General features: G+C 42.2%; 1 pseudogene; it reads left to right on the top strand.

Annotated features, from left to right (window-relative positions):
* The first annotated feature begins 6198 nt into the window (after window positions 1–6198).
* LOC143032690 (uncharacterized) lies at window positions 6199–7358 on the top strand (annotated as a pseudogene).
* The last annotated feature ends 2541 nt before the right edge of the window (window positions 7359–9899 follow it).

Raw genomic sequence — 9899 nt, forward strand, 5'->3', positions numbered from 1 at the left:
CACAGTGCTGAAAGGGGACCAGAGAAGAGAACAACGGAGACGGAGCTAAAACAAAGAAGCAAACCTGAATAACCACAGATTTTTTAAGAAAAATTCTCAATTCAGACAAAACAGAATCGACTTCCTTATTACCTATAGATATTCCCATCTACATTCTACTACCCATAACCTTCCCAGTCTCAACCTGCCACAGAGGAGCCAGCCCCTCCCGCCTCCACTCAGCCGCCCCAGCGTGGGTGACTGAACGGGAGAGCTCTGTGGCCGGAACCATCTCGGCGGGACGAGCTGGTCCTGGACGGAGATCTCCCTCCTTCATGTTGCTGAGGCAGTGGTTTGCAGCTCCTAGATTTTATTCATTTGCATTTTGTAGTCAATTACTTTTCCTTTTAATGTGTATAGAATAATGACTGATAGAGATTTTCTTCTTTGAATAAATCTCCGTCAAGCCGAAATGAACAGACTACTGTACGAGCTTTTATGATACAAGTTCGAACGAGAGACTTCGAAACACTCCGAACGAAAAGTTGTGGAAAAATCACGTGGTTTTACTGAGAGGTCAGAGACCTCAACTGGTATTTTGGCACAGTCACGGAACGATTCACCCCCCCCCCCCAAAAAAAAGTATATATTAGTTCAGTCAGCTCAGGTTGACATCAATCTTTACTGACACACTTGATTCATCACGATTTTTTTTCTTCAAGTTCACAACAGATTGCTGAATATACAGTTCCCTGAACTCCCTGGTTAGTGCTATCACCGTCTTTAAACATTTTCATCTGACCAACACCAGAAGACTTTATTCAGCCGGGAGAAACTTCCGCCCTCGTGGTGTCAAATGTTTTCTGACTTTTGTTCACTGCTCTTATTGAATCTCCACAGGAAAGCAAGGCGTTTACGTGGCATGTATCATGGTCGCCCCTCAACTTAGGAACATTATTTTTGTCCACATACACTTTATTTGATTTAATTTTCCTTGACACAGAACAAAACTTTAAAGGGCTTCAGGAGTTAAGCATGAGAGAGATAGAGGGGCGAGGGAGGGAGACACAATTTACTCCCCAATGTTGCCCTCATTAATAATGAAACCTTTCTTCAGCCTTGTTAAGATGTCAATGTAAACGTCGTTTTGCCTGCCCCAGAGGCAAGAAAAAAATCAGTGTTCCTATGGTTCCCGTTATCGCAATCTACATTGGTTACCCTTATCCGCAGTTCCATCTGCACACCCACTTCTCCTGTCTACTCACTCCCCCACCCCCGCCCACGCTGCCTCCCACACACCTTAATTCTGACAGTACCTCCTGACCTGAATAGACTTATCAAACGGTAGACTTGAAAGTATTGAAAGTCCTAATGGACAAATAAAGGGTTTAGTTACACAGGAAAATTGTCTACTCCCCACCCTTCCACACCCCTAGCCCTGGTTACCATCAACCCTGATCTTCACCCACATGCCCTGCATGCCCCACCCACTAACCTCTAACACCTCAGTAGGCCTCACCCGCACTTTCTCGCCCAGTGTCTGCAATCTTTTTGTCCTCAGACAGAGCAATCATGGAATAAATAAACAGATGAATGCACAAATAAGATGTTGAATAGATTGATAAACCAAAGAATATACCAATAGATTAACAAATTAATAAATATAGATAAATGAATAAGTATAAACATATATTAAACAAAAGTCCCTTTCTCTTTTCTATGAAACGTGGCCAGCCAAGTGCACTCACCCTTTACCCATCTAGCATCCATTTCTTTTTCTTTTTATCTTGGTTCCTTGTGGATAAAGGATCATTCCTATTCCTCACCCAATGTTTGTGTCAAAAGCAATGCAACAAGACACAGCACCTTCACAGTATGGCCCTGCGGCCGAAGCTACTTTACCCTCACTGTTTCGCTACATGACAACCCTCCTTCATCCACTAAGGCAGGTGTTCTAAAAACAGTGTCTCAATATTCCCAGGGCGTACTGAACCCGGTTCTTGGGGGTATCCAGAAAGGCATCCTGGAAAATATTGAATGTATATTTTTGTGTAAGAAATTGCATTTTATTAATCTATTTACTGAAAATGAAAACTAAAAGTCCCTAGAATTCAGCTGATTGTTCATAGCCATCCTGTTTTCTCTTTATTACGGTAAGTCAAAAGTCAGATGTCGGGAACAGTAGGCTACTATTGGAGAGGGGGTATCAAGTTGACTTTGAGCTGAACTTTGGGATATCGGGGCTGAAAAAAAAATAAGAACCACTACACTAATGGAAATACAGAGCAGACAAGAAGAAATTCCTTTGGACCGTGCCAATTTATTATCCATTCACAACTACTCTCCTCTTCCTACTCTACTCAACAGGCATTCTCCTTGTAACCAAGGCCCCCTTCACCCCATTCATCCCATTCTCGGTCTTTTCCTTAAGTTCATTCTATCCACATTTACCTCTTACATTTTTTGATAGCCTTTCTTTCTATACACCCAAACCACCCCGGTATTCCTTCTCAGTCTTTCCCTTAAGGTCACTCTATCCACCTTTGCCTCTTACATTTTTTTTAGCCATTCTTTCCATACACTCAAACCATCCCAGTATTCCTTGATCTACCTTACCCTGTATTGGGTATTGAATGTATGTTTTATCCAGTCAGTATTTTAGGGAGTATAGTGACATCCCTACGGACCAATTCACTCAACACTCTTTTATGATTGGAGACAAGCCTCCACTCATGAAAGAATGCTGATCAATTTTAAATTCTATTAGGTCTACGTCCTGCTGCCCTCCTTATGAAATATTTCATTTCCAATCTATATGACTCAATTTCTGTGCGATATTGCCCCCAGCTCTCCCCCTCTCTCCACCTCACTTCTTTATTTTTCAATCTATCCATCCCCAAAACACTCGCCATACTTCTTAAAATTTAACTTCTAACACATACTCTTCCTTTCTGCGCTACTAAATTCCCCTTCGTACAGTCTTCTCTTTGCGTTTATCCCCAAAATAAAGTAAATAAAAAACAAATGATTGATATAAACAAAATACATAAATAGATAAACGAGTAATATTTTGATACATAACACAATATTCAAGAATCACTCTGAGAAAAAAAATTATATTAAAAGGAAATCTACTTTACACTTAAAAGAGGCCAAGAATTATGAATCATAAAATCAAGCTAAAAATTTACTGTGAGGAGGTCTGCAATTAAGCCACTGACTTCCAAAGAGAAATAATTCTCCATCCACATGAACAGGCCAAGAATCACCTCCAAACCACAAGAAACAACGCATAAATTCCACAAGAATTCCCTAAAAGAGAACAAAAAGTCACACACGAAGGACAAAATCCCCTTCAACGAGAAAACGCACCCTCTCCATACACAAGAAAAAGAAGAAAAGAGTGAAAAAACTGTGCTTCCTGAGAGACCAAGGACCGACTCCTCCCAGTGACGTCATAGCCCACCTCACCTCACCTCCGACCCACCCACCACGAACGACACACACAAACACACACACACACACACACACCATCACCCGTCCGACTCCCGTCCACCCCCACTTACCCCGAACCTATTCCTGGCCTTCCAGTTGGCTCAACTTGGCTGGATTGTCACTTGTCAGTAGGTCACCACCAGGGTGGCGCTAGTGACGCTCAGTATAGTTACACGCTTGGAGCCGGATTCAATTAACTTGATCGACCACCGATTAATGATCTCGTTAATTTGCGAGCTTGATTCCTCAAAAAGGTTTTCTACGACTGTAGTCTTTTTCTTGTTTTACATGCACTTCTTTGTCCAACGTACTTGCACTTTGTTCCCTATAAGTTAACCAAAGTATGAACAACAACACAATATTACAATTAGGAATCTATTACTTTGCAAAGCAATGATGAAATTCGGACATGCTTTAGGCAGCTAATTAATGGCAAAACTGTAGGATGAACATGCATATTTTTGCAATATAAAAAATACACTATAGGAAAGATGCAGAGAACACGCACAGCGGTATTGTGAGTGCCGAGCTGGTGAAACACGTTTATTCGGCAGGTGATTGTGTGCGTATTTACCTAGTTGTATTTTACCTACTTGTATTTTACGGGAAGGGGAGCTACAGTCGTGGTGTGTGTGTGTGTGTGTGTGTGTGTGTGTGTGTGTGTGAGTCACTTGGTCTTGGATCACGTCTTGGACTCGTTATCGACAGCTATTTCCCTCCTGGAAGAGAGCTAGAGCTCATATATCCGATCTATGGGTAATGCTATGACCTTGCACACACACACACACTCCCCACGAGAGTCAGAGTAATGACTCGAGGCACAGCGATACCGAAATTATTTCGGCCCTGGGCAGGATTCGAACTGGGTACTAAGGAGCACTTCTGCTCCCCATTCCAGCGCTCTACCAACTGCTACCACTGAGCCGGTGTGTGTGTGTGTGTGTGTGTGTGTGTGTGTGTGTGTGTGTGTGTGTGTGTGTGTGTGTGTGTGTGTGTGTGTGTGTGTGTGTGTGTGTGTGTGTGTGTGTGTGTGTGTGTGTGTGTGTGTGTGTGTTTGTGATTCACCATGGTCTTGGATCACGTGTTGGACTCGTTATCGACAGCTATTTCCCTCCCGGAAAAGAGCTCATATATGACCGATCTATGAGTAATGCTGTAACCTTACACGCACACACACACTCCCACGAGAGTTGGAGTAATGACTCGCAGCGCAACGATACTGAAATTATTTCAGCCCTGGATGGGATTTGAACCCGAACCGCCGTAGTGCCGGCCGCGAATGCTACCACTGAATTGTGTGTGTGTGTGTGTGCGTGTGTGTTTGTGTATTCACCTCGGATCTGCTGCAGTCTCTGTCGAGACAGCCAGACACCACCCTACGGCAGTGAGCTCAGAGCTCATTATTTGCCGATCTCTGGGTAGGTCTGAGACCACTCACACACCACACACCGGGACAGCAAGGTCACAACTCCTTGACTAACGTTCCGTACCTACTCACTGCTAGGTGAACAGGGGTTACACGTGAAAGGAGACAAACCCAACTTATCTCCGCCCGGCCGGGGAATCGAACCCCGGTTCTCTGGCTTGTGAGGCCAGTGCTTTACCACTCCGCCACCGAGCCGTGTAATGTGTGTGTGTGTGTGTGTGTGTGTGTGTGTGTGTGTGTGTGTGTGTGTGTGTGTGTGTGTGTGTGTGTGTGTGTGTGTGTGTGTGTGTGTGTGTGTGTGTGTGTGTGTGTGTGTGTGTGTGTGTGTGTGTGTGTGTGTGTGTGTGTGTGTATGTGTGTGTGCGTGTGTGTGTGCGTGCGTGCGCGCGCACGTGTATCTCACTATTCTTTCCATTTTTTATGTGTGCTACGTTACAGGTGGGATGGAAAAAATGTCACCGGAAAATGTGGCATATTTTTCAGCATAGAAAAAATTGCATACAGAAATATTTGAATCTTATGGCATGATTTTCAGTAATTATAGGTATCATTTAGGTTTCGAATATTTCGACATCATGAAAGTACACTAACAATCGGAACCCTTCTTTCGAACATTTTGTCATATTTTTTTCCCACATTCACCAAAATGACTGGGTCGGTTCCAAAGTATTAGCCAAATCTAAAGATTTCTTTGAAAGGAATATCATTGAATCATGTTTAATTTCTTACATTTATATGGAAAATGTGAAAATGAGTTGTGGACATTTCAAATGTGACAAAATATCAACAGATTTATTTATGAGATAATTCCCCCCAGACTAATACGGGAGGTCAGAAACGCAGGGAGTCATGTCAGGCCCCTTCCTTGTAACTTTCCCTGCTGTGAAGTGTGTTTATAAACTGTTCTTTTTCAATATATATCTACCGTTTGCCTGAAGAACTAATATACGAAATATATTACCGTCTACACTAGCTAATAGGGTGGACGACGAATGGTTTATTAATAGGGAGGTCGACCAATGGAATAAACTTAGTAACCATGTAGTAAGCGCTGAAACTATCAGTTGTTTTAAGAAACGATTAGACAACTTTATGGATGGGGATGACGGGTGGTGATGGATACGGAGCTGCCTAGTGTAGGCCTTATGGTCTCTTGCAGTCTCCTTCATTCTTATGTTCTTATGCTCTTATGTTCTTAACGATCGCAAGTCTTCTTGGCACAGGTTTGAGATATCAGATTAGTGGACTCCAGTGGGTTCTTTAGGACACTGCTACGTACTGCACAACTTACTTTTGCCATGGAAATTATCGAAAGCAATAAGGGAGGTCCTAAACTGTGTTACAGTGGATACATGTATACCAAGCAGTGGTCAACAGCTAACACGATTCTGTGGAGATGCGTCAAGCGAACACTATTATATAAAGGTGCATTAACAACTTCTTTTGCAAATGAAAATGCAATACTTATTATGGAGCACAATCACGATGGTGACAAAAGTATTATCAAAGCAGCAACATGTAAATCTGAAATGAAATAAATAGCGAAAAGCACTCGAGATAAACCTTATTCAAATATACGCCCAAACTGCCCTGACCATGAAAACAGAGGCTCATTTCGTATCCCAAGTACATTGTAAAATACACATTCGGCATCACCAACACAATGATCCAGACATCGAATACCGTATTATTGCTTTTGCTAGTGTACAGATTATGCGACTGTTAGTGAGATCAGACCTCTGGATGATGGACAGAAATTTTGCCATAGCTCTTCCCAAGTTCACACAGTTGTATGTCATTCGTGTTCCTCTCGGAGATACTAATGTCTCTGTTGTTTATGCATCCCTGCAATACAAGACCCAAGACACTTATGAGGAACTTTTCAAGGCAGTTCTTGAGAAATGTGCTGAATACCACCTGTATCCAGACCCTTTAACCGTTATGCTTGACTTCAAATAAGCAACTCTACAAGCCATCACATCAATTCTCGGAACAGAAGTTGCCATTCGTTGTTCTTTCTACCATCTGACACAGTCATCATGGAGGAAAATAAAAAAGCTAGGGATGGCAACTGTCTACAAGGTAAATGAGGAAATAAAATTGTTCTGTGGTATGGTAGACAGCTTAGCTTTTCTTCCTCTCGAGGATGTTTCTGCTGGCATGATTTTCCTCAAAAACAACACAGCAGAGGGCATGGAGCCTTTCGTCACCTACTTCGATCAGACGTACGTAACGGGCACTTATCGACGTGGCCAAAGACGACAAGATGACTACAAAATCCGAACAGTCCAACTCCATCGCATTCCTTCCCAGCTTACTCCAGAAAACTGGAACTATTTGAGATGAGTCCCGCACGAACAACTTATGTGAAGGATGGAACAACCGATACAGCAGGTTAGTTGTGTTTATGGAAATGTTAGTTACTGGGTATTTTATAATGTTCTATAGACCGATTTAATGTGACGTATCAGGTGTGTGCCCGCGCAGCTCAAGTTCAAAACATTGTTTGTTGACCGAATTTGAGGAGTTGAAACAGCAATATTGTAATAAGTTGAAACAGCCTACGTATAAATTAGGTACATCTCCGACAAGATTATTTCTCACTCAGGGATGAAAATGTAGAGCTCAAGAAGAAGCTGGATATGAATAAGTTCTGTTATCATTGTTTAAAAACAAACAACAACAAATTGAACATTTTCACAGGCTTGCCTTACATTGCACTATTTCACTGGTTCTTGAATATTTTTCAAACGTAACACATTTAGTCAACAAGTCTCTATACTATGAAGATCATTTACTTGTACTGTTGATAAAACTGAGATTGTATATAAGCAATAAAGATATCGCTTATAGGTTTCATATATCTGTATCCAGAATACTACGAACTTGCCTACCTATACTATCCGGTGTGTTGAAGCCACTAATTAGATGGCCTAGTAAGAAGGCAGTACAGAAGGATATGCCATTTGTGTTTGGCAAAACATTTCGCAGATGTCTATGTATTATAGACTATACATAGATTTTCATAGGGCGTCCCACAAATCTAACTGCAAGGGCTCAAACATGGTCTCAATATAAGCACAATAACACAATTAAATATCTGGTAGGTATTACCCCTGCTGGTGCCATTTCATTCTTATCCCCTGGATGGGGAGGCAGAGTTTCAGACAAAGAAATAACTGTGCAGTCAGGATTTTCAGAAAAAATTAGAGCAAGAGGATGAAGTTTTGGGCGATAGGGGTTTTCTGGTTAGGGATGAATTAGCTACCTATGGAGCTACACTGCGAACTCCACACTTTACAAATGGAAAAATCAAATGTCTGCTCAAGAAGTAGACATTTCTTGGCAGCTATCGCGTGTAAGAATCCATGTGGAGAGGGTCATAGGCAGATGGAAAAATGATAAAATCCTACAGTCCATAGTTCCAGTTGGACAAGGCGACCTTTTGGGTGACATTGTTATTGCATGCGGAGGATTAACAAATCTATGCACCAGTGTTGTTAACAAAAGAAATAACAAACAGAAACTTCGAGTTCAGTAATTTGAAGTGCTCATTCTTCAGTACAATATTACCTTTACGTGGTAAAATCAAGCATGGCTTACACTACTAGTATTATTGTGAGATAAAGTGTCAGTCTAGTAATATAAACTTCTTTGAGTGAATTCATTATTGTTTTGTTTTGTATTTTACACATCTCCAGTTTTTACTGGCACGGTAGATGTGTGCATATTCATAATGGAAAGACAGCAAGAAGCAAACTGTGCATCGGATGAGCTTTCCTGCAGGTAAACACTGCAAGGGGTCTATATTACATAAACATCAGATATTATTACATACATAGATATACCAAAGACTTTCTTTCCCCTTAAACGGGAGGTAGCCCTAAAAAAAAAAAAAAAAAAAGCAGAAACCACTCCCACCCATTCCACCCCCCACAGACTCCACTCACCTCAACCCTCTTCCCTCCCTCTTATCTTGGCACCTCCTGGATGACGGGTCATCCCTGCATCTTGTCCACTGCCCTGGGTCAGAAGCAGTGTCGCAAGACAGCACATCCACAGTAACGCCGTTTTATCAATTCGGCGACCCCCACTCTCCATCCCCTCATGTAGAAAAGGAGAAGACGGGGAGAAATCCCTTCGGGCTGCGTCAATTTATTTCTCACACATACTCCCTCACCCCCATCCCCACCCACTCCCCCTCATGCATCACAGCATCATCCATACACAACCCTTCTCCATTCACCCCTATCTTCTGTCCTCTCCCATCCTTCCTCAACAGACATTCCCCTCTTTCCCAATGCTCCTTTTACACCATCCATCCATCTCATCCTAGGTCGCCCCTCATGTTCACTCCTTTCACCTCTGCCTTCCACACCTCTTTTACTAATCTTTCTTCACTCATTCTTTCTATGTGTCCAAACCATCCTAATGCTCTTTCATCAACCCTATCTCCCAACTCCCTTTCCACCCCTTTTCCTCTCCTCACCTCCTCATTTCTCACTCTATCTAGCCTAGTAGCCCGTATCATACTTCTCAGGCATTTCATTTCAAACACATTCAAACTCTTTCTAAACAGTAATGTAGTAACACATTTGTAAATAACACACAGGAAACCCACAGTCGGAGAAAATAAACTTCGAATAAAGAAGAATCCTATATTTCGGCTATCAACTGTAGCCCTCTTCAGGAAAGTACATAAGACAGAGGACAGAGGGGACTTATAAGCTACAGAAAGAGAAGGAATGTGGACAGATGGAGAGGGTGAGGTGAGGGGGAGGGGTTTAAACTCCGTACCTGCCTGCTGACTGCCGCGCGTGAAATAATGTCAGGCGTCCACTGCCCTTTAGATATATATTGGGGCATTCCTCAATTAATGCTGATTCAACTATTTTTCTCCTGAAACCGCAGTGGAACTTGAACACTAATCTAGCCTTAACCCATACCTAATTGACCTTTTATGTTCTGCCAATCTAGTGTTCAAGTCTCTCCCGGTTTG

This window comes from Oratosquilla oratoria, chromosome 14, assembly GCF_046742065.1.
Source record: "Oratosquilla oratoria isolate Oo_2021 chromosome 14, ASM4674206v1, whole genome shotgun sequence".
Classification (NCBI taxonomy): Eukaryota; Metazoa; Arthropoda; class Malacostraca; order Stomatopoda; family Squillidae; genus Oratosquilla; species Oratosquilla oratoria.